Here is a 21118-nt window from a genome sequence, read left to right as displayed (position 1 = left end):
CTACTCTTCTACATGGTTCTTTCATTCTCTCTCCTATCTTTCCTTCTCTGAGACTACTTTTGTCTCCACAAATCCCTCCTTTTCAACTTTTTTCTCTCCCTCTCTCTCCCCTCCTCTTTCTCTCTCTTTCTCTCAAACTAAATATGGATTTCAAATAAGTTCTTTAAAAGGTGACTCTATTTTATAAGTCCTGTTCTTAATTTAAAGTGTCCTGGCAGTACGGGGGAAGGAGGTACACTTATATATATCTATGACTCTTCCCCCACAAAAAAAATATCAAAACTAAGTAGCTTTTTACTTCTATGTGGCCCTTGAATGATCTGCTTCATGAATCAAGGCTTATTGGTACGTCAAAAGGTTTCACACTACCCACCACTGCTTCTGCGGACTGAATTGTGTCCTTCCCAAAAATTGTATGTTGAAGCACTAACCCCATGTGACTATATTGGAGGTGATTACGGTTCAATGATGTCATAAGGGTGGAGGCCCGATCCAATAGAATCGGAATCCTTATAAAAGAGGAAGAGACACCAGAGATCTCTCTTTCTCCACCATGTGAGGACACATGGAGAAGGTGGCCGTGTGCAAGCCAAGAAGAGAGCCATCACCAGGAACCAAATCAGCTGGCCTCCTTTTTTTTAAAATTGAGGTATAATTGAGATATATTAATTTCAGGTGTACAGCATAATGATTTGATATTTATATATATTGTAAAATGGTCACCACAATAATTCTAGTTAACATCCATCCCCATACATAGTTACAAAACTTCATTCTTGTGACGAGAACTTTTAAGATCTACCCTCTTAGCAACTTTCAAATATGTGATACAGTATTATTAACTACAGTCACCCTGCTGTACGTTACATTCCCATGACTTACTTATTTTGTAACTGGAGATTTGTACCTTTTGACCCGCTTCACTCATTTCACCCACCCTCTGGTAACCACCAATCTGCTGTCTGTATCTATGAGCTCTGTTTTTTTCATTTTTCTTTTTTAGATTTCACATATAAGTGAGTCATACAGTATTTGTCTTTCTCTGACTTATTTCACTTAGCATAATGTCCTTGAGGTCTATCCATGTTGTCACAAATGGCAAGAATTCATTCTTTTTATGGCTGAATAATATTCCATTGTATATATGCCACATTTTCTTTATCCATTCATCTATCTGTGGACACTTAAGTTGTTTCCATGTTTTGGTTATTGTAAATAACACTGCAGTGAACATAGGTGTGCATAAATCTTTTCAAATTAGTGTTATGTTTTCTTCAGATAAATTTCTGGATCATCTGGTAATTCAATTTTTAATTTTTTAAGGAGCCTCCATACTGTTTTCCATAATGGTTGCACTGATTTACATTCACATCAACAGTGCACAAGAGTTCCCTTTTCTCCACACCCTCACCAACATTTGTTATTTCTTGTATTTTTGATAATAACCTTTCTAGCAGGTGTGAGGTGATATGTCATTGTGGCTTTGATTTGCATTTCCCTGACGATTAGTGATGTTGAGCACTTGTCACGTACCTGTTGGCCATTTGTATGTCTTTTTGGGAAAAATGTCTATTCAGATCCTCTGCCATTTTTCAATCTGATTATTTGGTTTTTCACTAATGAGTTGTATGAGTTCTTTATATATTTTGGATATTAGCCCCTTATCAGATATATGATTTGCAAATATTTTCTCCCATTCAATAGATTGCCTTTTCATTTTGTTGATGGTTTCCTTTGCTGTGCAGAAGCTTTTTAATTTGATGTAGTCCCACTTGTTTATTGTTGCTTTTCTTGCCTTGTTTTTGGTGTCAAATCCAAAAAATCATTGCCAAGACTGATATCAAGGAGTCGATCTCCAGGTTTTCTTCTAGGAGTTTTATGGTTTCAGGTCTTACATTCAAGTCTTTAACCCATTTTAAGTTAATTTTTATGTATGGTGTGAGATAGTGATCCAGTTTTCCCAAGACCATTTGTTGAAGAGACTGTTCTTTCCCCCATTGTATATTCTTGGCTCCTTTGTTGTAAACTAATTGACTATACATAAATTAATATGCATGAGTTTGTTTCTGGGCTCTCTATTCCGTTTCATTGATCTATATCTCTGTTTTTATGCCAGTACCATACTGTTTTGATTACTACACTTTTGGAATATAGTTTGAAATCAGGAGCATTATGCCTCAAGCTTTGTTCTTCCTTCTCAAGATTGCTTTGGCTATTCAAGGTCTTTGGTGGTTCCATACAAATTCTAGAATTGTTTGTTCTATTTCTGTGAAAAACATCATTGGAATTTTGATGCATTGAATCTGTAGATTGCTTTGGGTAGTATGGAGCAGGCACCTTGATCTTGGACTTCCCAGCCTCCAGAACTTTGAGAAATGAATTTCTGTTTTTTTTGTTTTGTTTTGTTTTGTTTTTTTAAGATTTTATTTTTTCCTTTTTCTCCCCAAAGCCCCCGGGTACATAGCTGTATATTCTTCGTTGTGGGTCCTTCTAGTTGTGGCATGTGGGACACTGCCTCAGCGTGGTTTGACGAGCAGTGCCATGTCCGCGCCCAGGATTCGAACCAACGAAACACTGGGCCGCCTGCAGCGGAGCGCGCAAACTTAACCACTCGGCCACGGGACCAGCCCCTGAATTTCTGTTTTTTAAGGCACCCAGTCTATGGTATTTGTTATGGCAGCCCAAGCTGACTAATACAATTGTTCTTAAAAATATAGCTTTTCTTAATGTGAAAATTTCATGCTTTAAAATGTTAGCAGTATGATTTCAAGTTGAGCGTTCACATCATTATTGAACAGTTTTGAACTTACTAGGCCTTAGTTAGCATGTTTCCTGGACCAAAAAGAAACATATTTCTGAAATGCTAATATTTAAAACATCCATTATTTAAATCACATCCAAGATTTACCTGACCATTTAGGATAGAAAACCATTTTCTGAAAAACTAAGAAATTTTGACAGATCTACTCTGGATCCTTCCTATGAAAAACATGAAGAAAGGAGAGAGAAGTCCCTAGATTTAATTACATGTGGGTTTGAAATTTGGTGACATTTTTTTCTCTGAGTTATTTTATTCAATATCCAATAGATGACCCTGCTACCAATTCCATCCACACCTGATAAAAGAAAAGTAAGCCACTCATCCAGCTATCAGGTCCAGAGACTAGGAATAATCTAACACGAGAACAACACTCTTTTTCAAAGTCTCTGTGTTTTCCATGCTAACAGCAGTGTGAATGCTTCACTCACTGAAGCTGTTGAAACATCAAACAGCTTTAGGAAAATATCAGTGGTTTTAATTATTTCTCCATTGGGACTCTTTGGCTTCATTGAAGACGGTATATGAGTTGTTTGCTGGCCGAATGGCAAAATAAAAACGATACAGAGAACACCTCCACCAACATCTCCTTCTGGGTTTCATGAAACTTGAACAAAATACGTTTTGATGGCCTGTTGGATGACCTCTGAGAGGTGGAAAGCTACTGTGAATCCCCACCTCTTCTTCCTGTGAGATAAGCTGAGAAATTCGAGAAGAGGAGGGCTTATATCTGAACCCGACTACAGACATGCTTTTTCTGATTCAGCCATAGATTTGCTTGGAAACCTGTACGTCATGGCCTTGGCGGGCCCCCAGGCTTCCTCCTATGCAGTCTGCTATTTTTCCTCTAGCTTACCCAAAATAGCAGGGCAGAGATTTAGTACAGTTGGTATGCTGGTGTTTATAGGCCAAAGTGTTGTCAAGTTTTTTCTGTGGGCAAGCAGGGGTTTTTGAAGACTAGGAAGAACAAAAGGAAAAGTGGTTCCAGCCTTCTGCTTTTGTTTCCTGGAAGAGTTAGAGATCCACTTTCCCTCCTCCAGAGAATCCCAGTATTAGAATGCCTGTGCCGTGTTTAACCTCCCCTTCTATCTTCCTTCATTCTCTGAAAAATCCTTTATCCCATTCTGAAACCCAAGTGCTTGGAATTAGAGTATATCGTTGGTAATATATTTAAGCATACTTATGGCTAGGATTCTGCACAGTCAAAACAAGTATATAAATTTCTTTCTGGAGAATTTTCTGGTATATTATTTCTAGATAGTCTATTTTAAAATGCAAAGTCAAATATTTGTGAGGGGAAATGCAAGGGATAAAGAAAACACATCCCACCCTGAGGAGAAAAGAAGAAATAGATTTGCTGACTTTTAACTATTTTGTCTAGAAGCCTCGTTTCTTGCCTCATACAATATTTGCACCTTTATTTCCCAGTTTTGTAAAATGGGAGACCTCTATATTTCCCTTCAAGCTCCTCTTTGCTCAATGTAGCCCAATAAAATAAGAAGATGGTTCAGGTCTTTCCCATTTGTTATATTGTCCCCGTTAAGCTGCTACTGTCCTTACAATCACACCATTGCTGTTCCATCAGGCCATGCCATAGAATAAGATGCAAGCTGATGATTTGATCCTGGTTTCACCTTTTGAGCACCCAATTACAGATCAAGCGTAGGTCTCTGACATGGAGAAAAAAAGGCAGGAACAAAATTACAGGAAATTTTCCCCACTCAGAATCGCTGACCTCTTCCTGCAGCCACAAGAAGAGTCACTCCATAGTGCTCTGCTGCTATTTCTCCTGGCCAAGGCCAAGTACTTAGATGCCCTAAGTACTCCACAGGTCCCCTGTGCCCAACTCCAATACCTCATTAGAAACAAAACCAAGACCAACCCATGAATGATTGCTTCATAGTTTTCAAAATTACACCAAATTCATAGGTATGCATAAGTGAAATTAAATTCTGTCTAGATCTGCTAATATGTGCATGTACGTGCCTGTGTTTGCTTTGCTGGGATCTTGAGCACTGAGGTCTTGAGCATCAGTGTGTAATCCAGCCCTGCCCGGGGCTCCTAGATTGGGTGCTTGTCCTCTGACTTTACTTTCGTATGAAATGGCTGATCCAATCTGACATGGCTCGTCCCCGTGGAGACTGTCCCAGGGAAACTGTGAGAAAAACATCAGGGAGGATCAAATACCAATGTTTTGTCCAGGTGCCAATGTGGCAGCTCCCTAATAATAGGATGCAGGCACCAGGAACACTAGGTGTTTACATTTATTTAAAAAACTTCAGCTCTCAAAGAGAGCTCCCCTTGGCAAAGTAAACAAACATTTGTACTGAAACTTTCATCTCCAGCACTTTTTAACCATTACGTCATTAATCTTCAAAGCAGCTAGATAAGGCAGGTAGAACAATTTGCTCTGCAGTTTTAAATGTCCCACTTCATACGAGCAGGAGAGTGTGCAGTGACAGCACTACGAAGCCTGGCTCCCGACAAACAGGCTACCAGTGAGAGGAGGAGCCACCCTGTGAGCTCCCTCTGCCTGAGGCTCCCTGTCCATTCCCATCTCCCCAGTGCCCTTAGTTATCTCTTCAGGGTTGCATCCCATCTGCTGGAGCTTTCCATCATTCTTTGTCCCTCAGCCCCCATCCTTGCTCATCCCCCAAACTTGCTCATCTTCCTAGAATCCCGTCTTTGCCTATATGATGAGCAACACTGAGTTAATCCAAGAAATGACTTTGTGTTACACAGTCAATATACTCTGCCTGCCATGCTTCTATTTATATTTTGACAGAGATCCTGTGAACGTTATGTCTTAATAGAAGTATAATGAAAGGAATAATACTTTAAGCAGGAGGATCTGGTGAATGTCCCTTAAATGACATTAGACCACTGTAGGCTTTACCTAATTGCTGGGTCTATCCAATGAAGAAGGTAAACTGGGTAGATTGGAATGAAGCTTAACCACTTCTCACTCTTATTTATCATCTAAAACAATTTACATGTGTGTGTGCATGTTTGTGGGGGGGGGGTGTCCCTTTAATTTAAGACTAATACTTCCTTGATTTCTATTTCTGCACTCTTTCATCAATATATAGGTCTTCTGTGTTTTCCTTTACTTTTAGATTTTAGATATGTTATTTATTATTTAGTAAAGGGATAACTGATGCTCTGTACTTCCATCTTTAAGAAAACTGACTAATACACAGCAGTTCTGGGAGGATTAAAGGCATCAGAAATATTATTATATTCTTCCTATAACCATAGAAATATTAGCTTCCAGAGGCAAAAGAGAGTTACCCAATACCATTTACTCTGTGTGTGTGACTTCCTTCCTATTCTAAGTGAGCACTAATTCAGCACCATCAATTCTTTTTCATACTTACTAAGATTTCTCCTTAAAGTACAATTCAGTTTTAAGCAACTGACCAGACAATACGGCTTGTCAAAGGCAGAACTTGTCTCCTAGTGTATTGAGAACACTTGTGCTATCTAAATCCTTACTTAGATTATATCTCAGAAATTACATTAGCAGCTAACATTTAATCTACATAACGACAGTCTGTTGACACCCCAAGTCTCTCTATGCAATTTGCATGCAAAGGTACCATCTAATCTAAGAGGATTCCTCCAGGGAGAGTTTGAGAGAAGGCAAATCTTACATTAACCTGAGAAAAAAAATCAAGTCCCCACCAGGAGTAGACATCTGGGAAGAGTGAAACATAGGATGAAAAGTAGCTTCTGAATAGTTTCTCTACTGTTTAAAATCGTACATCTAACATTTTATCTAAGATGAAATTCTAAATCGAATTCCATGTTTAATTCATATGGATACAAATGTCTCCAGTGCCCAACACAGTGCCTGACACATAAAGATGCCCAGCAATGTTTTGCTGGGAAAAAAAAAATGAATAGAAAAATACTCAAATGCCAAATATTTTTTGGACTATCCTTGATTTTATATTACCTAAACCCCAGCTTTCTTCCATTAGAGGAAATCATCAGCAGTTGGCAATAGTTTAATTATATTTTAAGAGATATACAAAAAAATAAATCTATGCTCATAAAACATGAGCCAAAAAACATCTAACTGCCTAAGTATGGCCATTCTTGACTGCCCCCCATTTCCTTCTTAAGCACCACTTAAACGTTCCCCTATTGCCAATTCCAGATATGTGTCTCAAATAAGTAATAAGATAATTAGTCCCAAAGTATACACACTCAACAGGCCAATTATTAAAATAATATCAGCCTTGGGAAAAAATAATGCATTGTATAAAGAAATCCTGAAGATCCAGTGGAGAATGAAATAAGCCAGCTGCAGGGCAGGACAAATCTGAATCAGACAAGTCTGTGCTGTGGTCTGTCTCCAGGATTCCACCTGAGCATGCAAATTTCTGACAGAGCAGGGATTGTCGTGGAGATCAGGAGATCTGGGATCCAGCTGAAATGGAAAACTAAGTAGGTATGTAAGCCTCAGCATGTGACAGCCTCCAGTCTGAGTCTTTGTTTTATTCTGTTTTGTTGCACACCATAGACACTGAACAAATATTAAACCCAACTTTCCTCATCTATAATAATGATCATCTCAAAAGTCCCTTCCAGGACTAGCATGCAGTGATTCTAAGATTTAAGGTTTCGCTAACATGGAATCAGAGACTAACTACAATTAGAAGAGGAAAAAAAATGAGGAAACTGCTGCTTTACAAAATTTATCACCAACCATCTCTAAACATTGGATCCATACCAGAATCAAAATAGGGCTTCCCATTTTCTCTAATGTTTAAATGCCTTATGTCCAGATCGCAGTATTTCACCCTGAAAATTAGAATATTTTGAATTTTAAGAAATTATATGGGCTTGGTTTCTTATCCTTACTTGAGGTGGATCCTTATATTAGAACCAGTTTTGGAAGCTCTGCCATAGTCTAGCAATCAATAGGATAGGTTGGGCTAGATTGTGTCCATAACCTTAGTTCTCTTATATCCCAGGTACATTTCTAGACCAGCAGCCCTAAAGTAATCCAAATTAAGACCTTCGAGTAGCCCAGCTGAATCAGGTGAACAAGACTGACTAGGACCTGCCACCATCTAGAACCGTTTAGACCTGCCCGTTCAATAACTATTTCTTCTTCTCTATGCCTGTTATTATAGCAGGCAATGAGGATTCAGAGGTGAACATGACATAACTCTCCCCTCAGAGTTCATAGTCTAGCAGGGCATATAGAGAAGTGAATAGAGAAATACAGTGAGGTACATGCAAGATAGAGATAAGGACAGGATATACAATAGTACATACAAGAGGCATCTAACAGTCTTAGGAGGCAAGAGGAGACAGCATCTAAGCTGAGATCTGAAGGACCACAGGAGTAGGATGAGACCTTGGGGAACAGCAACCCATCTGCGAGTATTAGGAATATTAGGAAGTCCAAGGTTGGCCAGCACTGGTGTAGCAACAGACCGTTGAGCAGCCTGTCTCTGCCTAGGTGTGGTCCTCCACCCACCTGCAGAGTTCCACCAGGGGAGCTGCTCAATATGTGGATTTCTAGGCTCCACCCCAGCCTGACTGAATCAGAATCTCTTGGAGGTGGAGCCCAGAGTTCCGAACTGTAAAAGTTCATCAAGTGATTTTGGTGAAAGTTGAGGTTTGAAACCCTCTGCACTGGCAAGCAACCCCTTCAGGCAGGTGGTTGTCAATATCTACCCGAAGCAGAGGATGGTCACGAGTCTGTACAGAAAGACAGTCAGCAACAGAAAACCTTGAGTGGATTCCCAGTCACCAGGTTGGAGTTTTGGAACAGATGTGAGTTATGCAAGAAAGGGACTGTCGTCCTGGGCAGATTACCAAGCTAGGATTCTGCCACAGAGGAAAATGTCAGCATTTGGAGACTAGAACTGGAAGACAGTAGGAACAGTTAAAAGAATGAGAAAAAAGTTTAAATGATAACTAGATACTAAGGTCAGAGATAAATGGGTAGCATAGGCGACTTAATGTTGAGGGCCATAACATTGGGCCAGGTCTGCGTCTAGGAGTCAACTGGACTCTGATGATGAAAGAAGACAGTTTCTGAGGCTGAAAAATCAGGCAGGCCATATATCCTGGGAATAGATGATATGGTGTGGTGTGCTAGGTTATGTTGTAACTTTGTATTCTAATCAAGTCATTGAATCCCTTTTGCAATATTATCATTCTCAGAACTTGTAAATATACAAGTTCTCCCTCCACACAACTCTCAATATTTCAACATTCATCTCCCTTATAACTGGATAGAATCTGTTCGTATTCCTAACCAGGCCTAACTCTCAAATTGAGGCGTTCTCTAGCAGGATTAGAGACTCACTTCTTTGATATTTGAGATCAACACAAGTTTGTGATTTTATTTGGAATCGCTGATTGATGCCAGCCTTTGTAGGGCAAAACAAACAATCAAAATCCTTTTATTCAAAGTGTGTTCTGACTTAATCTGCATTTAGAAGGTAATTAATTTCACTTGTTGTTCGTAAATGACTAGCACAGTTTCTGCAGGTCATGAGATCAGTCAAAGGAACTACGAGCAGTGCCAAACAAAAGTCCCAGCTATGTCTTGTTATATCGATGACTCCAACCCTGGTGTTCATGCTCCTGGCAAACTAGCCAGGTGGACATTCATTCACTTCCAAAACTCATGGCAGTTCTAATCAAAAGGTGTACAGCATCCTCTTCCACTAGCTTTTTTGTAGGAAAACAAATTATAATATGTGGTATGGCTCTGGAATCAAAAAGATCTGATTTAATCTCACCTTGCATTGATTAACTTGTGTGAACCTGGGCAAGTTATTTGTCTCTGAGATCCTTATCTGTAAAACGGTAGTATTAATATTACCTACTCTTCAGCCTATCGAACTGCTTTGGAGATTGAGGTCGTTATATGCAAAGCATTTAGAAGAGCACAGCATAAGTTAATTGTTATCATTCTTGTTGCTACTGTTATTCAGGCCACTCCAGCCTACAGGGACTGTGAGGTCCCTTCCACAGGAGTCACCTGTGTTCTATTGGAATGTGTCTTTCCTTGGTAATGCAAAGTGCCCCACATGTTTCCTCTGGGAACTCCCAAGAGAATGCTGCCTGTACTTAGATCAAGTATGGTCTACTGCAGTGTGGCACCCATCATGTTCTTATTCTCCTGCCCTGTGCTCTGAGCTTTCTCCAAGGTCCATGGTTTGAAGAGACCACTGTCACTTCTGCAGATAAGAATACTCATGTCTGAGCCTACAATGATGCCTTCTGGTGTTCTCTAAGGCCAGTGCACTGAAGTCCCAATGATGTCACACTTCATCACCTGGAGCGGGGCAATTGAGTACCAGCCAACCAGTTTCTTGTGAGAACAATTTTTTCGGCTAGTATGTGTAGCCCCACCCTCCACACAGTTCAACTATGGGTCCATACACTGAGCCACAGTAGTTATTTCTGAAAGAAACCTTAGACTATCCTTCATCCCCATTCCCCTTTCAAGCTTCTTTCATCGTCTTCCCCCAAACCAACATGCCAATAAACCCTAACAGTGATTTCTGGAAGACAGTAGAGTTTAGTGGTTAAAAGCAAGGGATCTGATGGGGGCTGGCCCCGTGGCCGAGTGGTTAAGTTTGCGCGCTCCGCTGCAGGCGGCCCAGTGTTTCGTTGGTTCTAATCCTGGGCGCAGACATGGCACTGATCATCGGACCACGCTGAGGCGGCGTCCCACATGCCACAACTAGAAGAACCCACAACGAAGAATATACAACTATGTACCGGGGGGCTTTGGGGAGAAAAAGGAAAAAATAAAAAAAATCTTTAAAAAAAAAAAAAAGGCAAGGGATCTGAGTTGGACAGTTTGGATTTAAGAGGAAACAGGCCCCTCTGTGCCACACTTTTTTTTGTTTTGTTTTTAAGCAATAAAATTGATACAATAATAGAACCTAAATCACACCAACATTTGGGAATGCCTAAATGAGAAGAAGTATCTGAAGCCCTTACCATGGTACCCAGCGCATAGCACTGGCTTGGTAAATGGGGGTTATGGACATTAGCTTCACTTTTTGAAGTGATACGTTATGGACTGAATGTATCACCCCAAAATTAACATCTTGAAATCTAATCACCAAGGTGATGGCACTTGGAAGTGGGGCCTTTAGGAGATAATTCAGTCATGAAGATGGAGCTCTCACGATTGGGATTAGTTTCTTTATAAGAAGAGGCCAGACAGCATGCTCTTTATAAGAAGAGGCCAGACAGCATGCTCTTTGACATTAGTCTTAGCAGCATGTTTTCAAGTACCATGTCTGACAGGGAAAGGCAAACAAAATAAAAAATAAACAAATGGGACCACATCAAACTAAAAAGCTTCTGCACAGCAAAGGAAACCAACAAAACAAAAAGACAACCTAACAATTGGGAGAAGATATTTGCAAACCACAAATCGGATAAGGGGTTAATATCCAAAATATACAAAGAACTCATACATCTCAACAACAAAAAAACCAACAATCCAATTAAAAAATGGGCAAAAGATCTGAATAGAGATTTTTCCAAAGAAGATATACAGATGGCCAACAGGCACATGAAAACATGTTCAACATCATTAACTGTCAGGGAAATGCAAATCAAAACTACATCTTACTCCGGTCAGAATGGCTATAACTAACAAGACAGGAAACAACAAATATTGGAAAGGATGTGGAGAGAAAGGAACACTCGTATACTGCTGGTGGGAGTGTAAACTGGTACAGCCACTATGGAAAACACTATGGAGCTTCCTCCGAAAATTAAGCATAGATCTATCATATGATCCAGCTATTCCTCTGCTGGGTGTTTATCCAAAGAACATGAAAACACTAATGCATAAAGATACATGCACCCCTATGTTCGTCGCAGCCTTATTCTCAATAGCCAAGACTTGGAAGGAACCTGGTGCCCATCAAGGGACAAATGGATAAAGATGTATATATACACAATGGAATAGTACTCAGCCATAAGACATGATGAAATCTGGCCATTTGTGACAACATGGATGGAACTTGATGGTATTATGCTAAGGGAAATAAGTCAGAGGGAGAAAATCAAATACCACATGATCTCACTCATAAGTAGAAGATAAAAACAACAACAAACAAACACATAGCAACAAAGATAGGATTAGTGGTTACCAGAGGGGAAGTGGGGAGGGGAGAGGCTGGAAAGGATGATTAGGCACACATGTGTGGTGATGGCTTGTAATCAGTCTTCGGGTGGTGAACATGATGTAATCTACACAGAATTTGAAATATATTATGATGTACATCTGAAAGTTATATAATGTCACAATCCAATGTTACTGCAGTAAAAAAAATCAAATCAAATCAAAAAAAAAAAAAGAGGCCAGAGAACCAGCTCACCCTCATTCCATCACATGAGGATGCAAGAAGTCAGCAGTCTGCAACCTGGAAGAGGGCTCTCACTGGAACCCAACCATGCTGACACCCCAATCTCAAACCACCCAGTCTCCAGAACTGTGAGAAGTAGATGTTGTTTCAGCCTCCCAGTTTATGATAATACGTTATAGCAGCCCAGATTGACTGAGGCACTACAGTTTAAGACAAGACTAAGACTTCTTCCACAGCCTAACAGAATCACTAATGTTTCTACTCCTATAGTTGTTGTTTTTTTTTTTTCTTTTAATGGCTACTATGGGCTCAGTAGCTATTGGGATAAAACCTTTAAATTATGAGAAAATGGTGCAGAACTTTGCTTTGCAAAACCAATAACCAATTATATCCTATGTAAGGATGAAACATCAGGTTTACATAAGATGCATTCTTCATTTCGTATAAACTTGCCACCCAGGGAGATTAGTTGAAGACTATGACACATTGATTTAATTACAGTTTTACAACCATTGTTCCCCAGAATTATTCCCTTGTTGAAAAAGTGAATCATGAAATGTTTTCACATAAATGCATATTAAAGCAGCTCAACCCATAGTAATAACATTTGTATATCACCTAGTAAGATAAAATGTTATTCCACTTTTGTAATTTAATTTAATCCTCACAACAACCATGTAAGGAAAGTACAGCAGATATTGTTTCTATTTTATGGATAAAGAAACTAAAGCTCAGAAAGAGTAGGTAAATTGTACAAGTCACACAGCTAGTAATGGCAAAGCCAGCACTTGAATCTAAGACTACAAATCCTATACCAATGCTTGTTTACTGCGATACTCTTGGTTAAAATTTTTTGCTTTGATTAACTTTGCTGTATATATGCATTTTGGTACGCCAATCCATTACTCTCCAATTCTGCGCAATTCACTTACTGAACATTTAAAAAGAATTCATTCCACCATGTGTCACAAGCCAATGCCAAGTACCCTTAGGAGTCTTTGTCATTCTATGACCACTCTTTTGAGTTTCCCACCTGAAAAAGATTATGGGCAAAGAGAATTGAAAGTCAAGAACCGTGAATTGCCATCATTGGGTTCACCTGAGACTGGCTTCGCTGGGTTTTCTGAGACCTGAGGGAGCAGTGGCAAAACATAAAATCGAGGATGGGGCTGTCCCTGTGGCCGAGTGGTTAAGTTCGCGCTCCGCTGCAGGCGGCCCAGTGTTTCGTTGGTTTGAATCCTAGGCACAGACATGGCACTGCTCATCAAACCACGCTGAGGCAGCGTCCCACATACCACAACTAGAAGAACCCACAACGAAGAATATACAACTATGTACCGGGGGGCTTTGAGGAGAAAAAGGAAAAAATAAAATCCTAAAAAAAAAAAATCGAGGATAAGAACTGAGGCAGAACTTCACAGATGGTGCTCTCTTCCCTGTTCCAAGCTTTATTAAGTAGACCAGTGGTTCTTACCTTTAGTTGCACCTTAGAAATACAGGAGGACCTTTCCAAAGATGCCAAAGCCTGAGCCCCACCCAGTCCAATTAAATCAGAATCTCTGGAGGAGAGACCAGGATATGGGTAGTTTATAAAAACTCACAGGTACTCCCAGTGTGCAGCCAGGGTTTGAGAAACAGTGTGCTGGGCTAACCACCACATCTCAAGGGCAAGGGTAAGTTGGGGAAACACAGTAGCTGTTAGAAGAAGCACCCACTACTGCCATGGAGAAGGACAGAGACCAGTGAAAGAATTATGCCAAACCTGATCCAGTGGAAAACTGGAATCTGGGTCAAGGGACAGCCAGATCCAGACTTATGTCAGCCCTGGTAGCAGGTGCTAGAATAATACAGGGAACATTCTTTACTTCACCCAGGTTAAGCTCTCTGTTCCTATATGTTGCCTGAGTTGTTTCTAAATGGTAAGGATTACCCTATTCCCAATTTTCACTGTGCGTCTATGATTGTGTTGTAAATATTGTTAGGGCTTTGTTTATGTGTTAGGGTGATTGGTTTATAACCCTCCCCCTCCCCCAAAATAGAAAGCATTCAAAATTCATCCTTGAGAAAAACATCTAGAAATGTAAAACCTAACAATTTTATCCTTACCATCATATAATCCTTTTTTTACTCTGAGATTTCTTTTAGACCTGGATTATTTTGTGAATTAAAATTAAAAATCAATCTTAATTATACATATTGAATGTTAAAGAAATAGATATAACAAGAAAAAAATAGTATAACAAGAAAAATAGTTTTCACATTTGTCTTAGCAGTATATTTAATTTATAACTCCTTTTCTCTCATTGTTGTAACTGTTGATATTTACAACAGAATTGAGGTCGCAGCATTTATTGGCCTTTCTTTAAACTTAAAATAAGTGACCCATTGTTTTTTGCATCATAACTCATGCATGAGAAAAATCATAACTTTGCCCTTGATTTATAGGACTTAAAATATTTTTTGATGTGAAATCATTCTTTATGTGTTTGCAATATATTTCAGATGAAGATGTAGTCTTTTTGCCACTATTCTGAACTTGTCCTATCTGCCCTGATAAAAATACAAGTTATAGATTCAAGAATCTCCATAGGAATTCTTTAACTCTGTATCAACAGACAAAGAAATTATTCTTGAAATACATCTGATGACATGATAGACTGGTAAAGTCAAATCTCTCCAGAAGCAAAAATTAACTATGATTACTTGATGTAAGACATCACTCAAACCAATCAAATGTTATTTTGGGAAATCATAAATTTATATCCAGCGTCAGTTTGTCACTCATTAAGTTCTTATAAAAATGATTAGGAAATTATCTTAATAAGTAAACGTTAGTCTTAACCTCTTCTTAGTTTGATGCTTTAAAAATATAAGTTTATATCAATCCATTGAGTCTTGCTAAAAGTCTTTGCCTGCTTGGAGAGTTATTTATTCTAGTATTAATAAACTTTATCCAGGATTGATGAGGAAATTCTTGCATTACTCCATCTGCAACAAATCAATCTACCACGTTAGCAAAGCTTTCAAAATATGGTTTTATAGTTAATATTAATAAATATTTACTGGGTACCTACTATGTTCCAGGCACTGTGTAAGGTGTGAGGAATATAAGAAAATCTCATTATCTAAAAGTGTTCCTACACACAAAAACTCGGGGTGCAGACTGCCATCTTGCCAAGGTGTCGTTTTAGTGACTGACATGGATCAGCACCTCCAGCAGTCAACAATGACAGCAGGCAAAGCTGCTTCACAGGGAGTTACTGATCCTGCTGCTGTATTTTGCTTGTCGCTCCTTTGAAAGATGCTTACTTTGAAGATCTCGATCGTGTGGGAGAGGAAGCACGATGTAACCTATAAATTGAGCAGCAGAGAGGTTTTAGAGCCGCAAGTAAATCCCTTTGTCGGTAACTCAGAGAGATCACAGCAGAGGTAAACATAGGGAAGAAAATACAAAAAAGACTCCGTGATCTTCATGATAAAGGAGTCAATTGCTTCTCCAATAAACATTTTTTTAAAGTACTGCAGCAAGAACAGAACAGAAGAGTCTCTCTCCCAACTCTTGCCCAAAGGAAGAAAGATCTAAACAAGGGAGACTCTCCAGGCTTGTGAAGGTACCGCCATGAATAGTTCCAGGAACCTTTCGATGAAAAGTATGTACTTCTTAGATTTGGTTCCAAATTAGTCCCAACATACCTGGCAGTGCTCTCTTCCACTCTTATTGAACCTGAAGAAAAAAAATTCTGATACATCATTGATCATTCATCAATTCCCCAAACTGATAGTAGCAAACTTCCTCAGGTTGACTGTTAGGCCTTGTTCATCAGGATTGTGCAGAATGTTCGTATGAGGCAACAGGTTTTATATCTGCAGTGATTTCCTCATTTTCCATAAAAATAATATAACAAAATGCTGATATAATTTAAATTTCATCCAATTTATTATATTTTAAATGTTTTCTACATGGAGACAACGAAGAGGCATGATCACAGAAAATGTCTAAAAATTTAATGGTTAATGTCTTTTAACTCAACCTAAACCACCTAAATTACAGTAAAATCTCATTTATTTAGACTTAATTTAAATGTGACAAATCTACATGACATTTCACTGAAGTTGATCTGTGAAATTAGATGTATAAATTGAATACCAATTTACCACTTCTACAAGAATTGGTTAAACTCCCTAAGTCTCTATTTACCTATCTGGAAAATTGGGGATAGTCTCTAATCTATTTTTACTTTTTCTAATCACCCATACTGTTAATACTCTATTCCACAAACATCTAGTGCATAAAATAACACAAAAGCCTCCTAACTAAACCCTCTGCCTCCATTCTTGCCCACCCATCCCCCCAAAATATGGGCTATTATTATTATTATTATCATTATTATGGCCATAGTGATTTTAAAACTCTGAGTCAGAGAATATCACTCCTCTGCTCAAGACTCTGTAACGACTTCTCATGTTCTTCAGTGAAATCCAAACTCTTTCCCACAGCTGACAAGGCCTCTGTGAGCACCCCACCAACACTACTTCTTCTCTAAACTCACCTTTCTTTTCCCCCAAGGTTTATTGAGGTATATTTGACAAATAAAAATTGCATATATTTAAAGTGTACAGTGTGATGTTTGTATATACATACACATTTTGAAGTGATTAATGAAACTAATTGAGATATCTATCACCTCACATAGTTACCTTTTTCTTCTTTTGTGTCTGTGGTGAGAACACTTAAGATCTACTCTTTTAGCAAGTTTCAAGTATCCAATACACGCTTATTAACTATACTCACTATGCTATACATTGTCTCCAGAACTTACTCATCTTATATCTGACAGTTTGTACCCTTTGACCAACATTTCCCCCACCCCCTAGCCTCTGGTAACCACTATTCTGCTTTATCTCTATGACTTCTTCTTTTTTAGATTCCACATATGAGATCGTGTAGTATCTGTCTGTCTGGTTTATTACACTTAGATTAATATTCTCTAGGTTCATCTGTATTGTCACAAATGGCAGGATTTCCTTCTTTATTAACGTTGCATAATATTCCATTGTGTGTGTGTGTATGTGCATCCTAAATATCTGCTGATGGATGAATGAATAAAGAAAATGTGGGATGTCCATTTCCTTTGAGATCTGAGAAGATCCTAATTATGAGATCTTGCCCTTAATAACTGTGGTTAATTATACAATAGCTGGTACAAAAATTCTGCTAATTCAGTGTTAAAGGTATAAACATAAAAGTCACCAAAGCTGGGTATGGTGATTTAAAAATACAGCCCGAAATTCTTTGACATTCCTCACATTGGGAGGGACTGTGCAGCCCTCATTCACTTGAATCTGGGCAAGCTTGCAGCTGCTTTAACCAATAGAGTACAGACTTCTTAGGTTAGATCAGAACAGGTCATGTAGCTTCTACATCATTCTCTGGGGATGCTCACTCTGGAGTAGGCCAAGCACCATGTAAAATGTTTGACCACTCTTGAGACCTCCATGGTGAAGACGCCATGTGTGGGCACTTCAATCTATAGTCCCAGCTAAGCTTCCATCTGACCAGCATCTACTGCCAGCCATCTTGGATGGCTTGGAAGGCTCAAGGCTGGCCCACTTGAGCCTTCAGATGGCCACAGCCCTGGCAGACATCTATCTGTAACCGCATGAGAAACCCCAAGTGAAAACTGTCCAATCAAGGCCTTCCTGAATTTCTGACCCACAAGACTGAGCCTAAGATTAAAGAGTTGCTGTTTTACATTTCTAAGTTTGGAATCAACTTGTTACAAAGCAATAGAAATTCATATACCAGGAAATGTAAAAATTGAGTTTCTTATCACACACCTTTTCACCTGTATTGTTCTGACTCTACCTTCCACGTGGTAAGAAAATGATCCATTTAAAATGTAGTCAAATATAAACAATGGCTTTGATTCACAAAACAAGATAGAAGAATTTTAACATTGGAAGATATTATTGATTTCAGTCTCTCGAAAATGCAGCCCATGGAGCTTATAGCTTATCAGGAGCACTGAGAAGAGCGGCGGTCAAACTACTGGACCAAATCCAGCACACCGCCTGTTTTGTATTAAATAAAATAAACATGGTCCACAAAGCCTCAAGTAGTTAGTATCTTTCCCTTTACCAAACATTTGCCAACCCCCAAGATAGAGAATGGCAAAATTGAAACAGGAACGTAAGTGTTCCGATTCATACACCAGTGTTCTTTTCTCACTGTGCTCCCTGAGAAGAAGAAAAGTTTTCATTAACATCAGCATGTTTTAACAAGCCTATTTCCTGATCCTGTAAATTCCCATCAGTACTTAAATTTTGTAAGGACTTTTTTCTTTTTGGGTTTTTGTTTTGTTTTGTTTTGTTTTTGCTCTTTTTGTTTTACTTTAATTTAGCTTTCAAAAAGAGAGTGGTCACAGAAGGAAAAATATACATTATGTAAAGTTTTCTGTGATACCATCAGTGAAGGAGAAAAAAAAAAGGAAAATTGATATCTTAGACCGGGGGTTGGTAAACTTTTCCTCTAAGGGCTAGAATATTTCTCTCTTTGCAAAACTATACAGTGTGTGTCAAAACTACTCAACTCTGCTGTTTAACCAAAAGCAGCCATAGATAAGCCTTAAATAAATAGGCGTGGCTGTGTCCAATAAGACTTTTTATTTACAAAAACAAGTGGTGGGTCAGAGTTAGCCTGCAGCCCTACTTTGCCAAGCACTGTTTGAGAGAATTTGATGACACACAGCTGGGGGAAGGTAATGCTGCTGCGTATAGTAAAACTGTAGTTACCAATTCTACACAGAGAGGTGGGGGGATGTCAAACATGAAGCTCATGTAATAACAATATTTTGCCTGTGTAGTGCATGCTTTGTTCACTCTACTCTAAAAGAATACTTAATATCCAGTTTGGGAATATTATTGAATTAGAGTTGACTTACAGTTACTGAAAGACCTCATAAGTTAAAATTCAGTCTTTATTATTACAGCTTGAAAGTCTTACTTTTTTTACAGTTGATTTATTTCTCCCAGAAATAACAGGAGACCATTCTAGATTTCAATAGCCCATGAAAACAGCTACTTCGCAGCCTTAGAATCCTAACACAAGGTCGTTTTTCACTCTGCTGCCAAACTTTCCTAAACATAGTATTCTCAGATTGTGTGAGATTTTTTTCCTCCTAGTTTTCAGAACCCCTGAAGTTTTCCCAATACAAAAAAAAGGCTTATTCTTACCAGTTAGTAGAGGGCATTCTACTTTCAAAGGGAGAGGATTTCTAATCCCCTCCACAGGGCTTTACACTATCATAAATTTCCTGGACATGCTGTCACCTACATAAAGGGCCAACATCACCTAAATGCTAACCACTCAGGGGTAAGGTGGATGGGGTGACGAAGACAGTGACCCAGTCCTATTGCACAGAGTTGAAGGTGATATTAAAGAGTAGACTTTTAGAAAAGAAGTATGCTTTATTTTTCAACTTAAAAACTGCCTACTTGAACAAAAAATAAAATTTTTTCCAGTGCTAAAAGCAAATAAGTGGATTTTCCAGAGATTCAAAAAGAAAAAGAATATTTTCTTTGTGCCTGAGATATATATAGATTTCAGAAAGATTTAAAAAAATGCACTGATAAAGTAAGCAACTAATCAATTAGAAATTCATAGTAATGTTGATTATATAAATATATAAATGCGTATATATAGCAATAATTATAAAAGGCAAAATACAAACATTATAGTATTACTTTCAACCACTTCAATCTAAAGAATAGGAAATTTTAAAGTGTTTGCTTTGAAAGCTCACAGAATTATCCACGTGTAAAAAATCCAAAATTGCTGTAAAGTGTAAAAATTATCCTTTTTTCCACCTACAGGTAAGTCAAAATTGCTGTGAAAATTTTCTTCAAACTTTTTGAAAAGAAATTATCCAGAAAGAAAAATCTCTGAAGCTACACAATGAAAACTTCAAGGATAGAGGAAAACTCTCATTGCCTGCATCTACAGAACACAGGCAAAATAAACTACCCCCTACACACACACACTGTACAGTTTATGTTCATTATTTGAGTTAACAAAATTCTATTGAGTGCCATGTACGTTAATTTGTGTATGATGTGCATGTATGAATGCGTCTATATTATGTGAATGCACCCCTGTGCGTGTGAATCTATCTGTGAGCGAAGCCACGAGGAAGGCCTAAGGGCAAAGAGGACACAGGCAGGTAAGGCGACATCTAACCACCCAAGGGCGCCAGAAATTATCCTCTGGAGCGGGTTATACTTGCACAAATGCTGTAAATGTTGCAGTTAGAGATGACAATGGGACTGTTGATGAGAACAGAATGATCTCAAAGGTATCCTTCTAGAGAGCAGAAAATGTCATTGGTGGGCAAAGATAGAAAGACATATGCTCTTGGGAGAGGACATGGAGGGAAGGGGAGAAAAGATAAGCTACGTTACACCACTGATTGAGAGCAGTTATTGGGTATTCTCTACACTTTTCAATTAAACATTTTAAAATAAAATTAATTATTTTTAGATATTTCTGAAGTTGCATGGAAGTCTTCTTAAATTTGTGGTTGTTTGGACTGCAACTAACAGTGGTGAAAACCACTGTTTTCACTTCTAAAGTAGAAGAAAGTAGGGGCTGGCCATTAACTTTTCTTCTTAATCTCTGGCTAAATTTCATCTGCCATTTATATCCATCAACAAGGTACCAAATTCGTATATTACATATGAGATGCTGCTCATGTGGGAAAGAATTCGCGTCGATGCTAGAGATAAGGAAAGTTCTTGGATAGAAACGTCAGTTCTCTAGTCTCGCAGGCCATCATGTTTGTTTGGGTTCACAGGTGGATATAGCCATCATAAGAATACAACGGAGGAAAAGCCAACATGGTAGAATACTTAGCAGTAATTTCTGCAGAGACGAAAA

The 21118-nt window shown here is 38.6% G+C and overlaps 1 long non-coding RNA gene across 1 annotated transcript; it reads left to right on the top strand.

Moving 5' to 3' along the window:
- The first annotated feature begins 509 nt into the window (after positions 1 to 509).
- LOC139075408 (uncharacterized) lies at positions 510 to 20227 on the top strand. The gene is made up of 3 exons (XR_011525787.1): positions 510 to 649; positions 7183 to 7274; positions 20059 to 20227. It is a non-coding gene; the product is annotated as an uncharacterized lncRNA (long non-coding RNA).
- Positions 20228 to 21118: the final 891 nt, after the last annotated feature.

Source organism: Equus przewalskii, chromosome 13 (assembly GCF_037783145.1).
Source record: "Equus przewalskii isolate Varuska chromosome 13, EquPr2, whole genome shotgun sequence".
NCBI lineage: Eukaryota > Metazoa > Chordata > Mammalia > Perissodactyla > Equidae > Equus > Equus przewalskii.
Note: the sequence above shows the minus strand (reverse complement) of the source record. Positions and strands in the feature narration are given on the sequence as shown.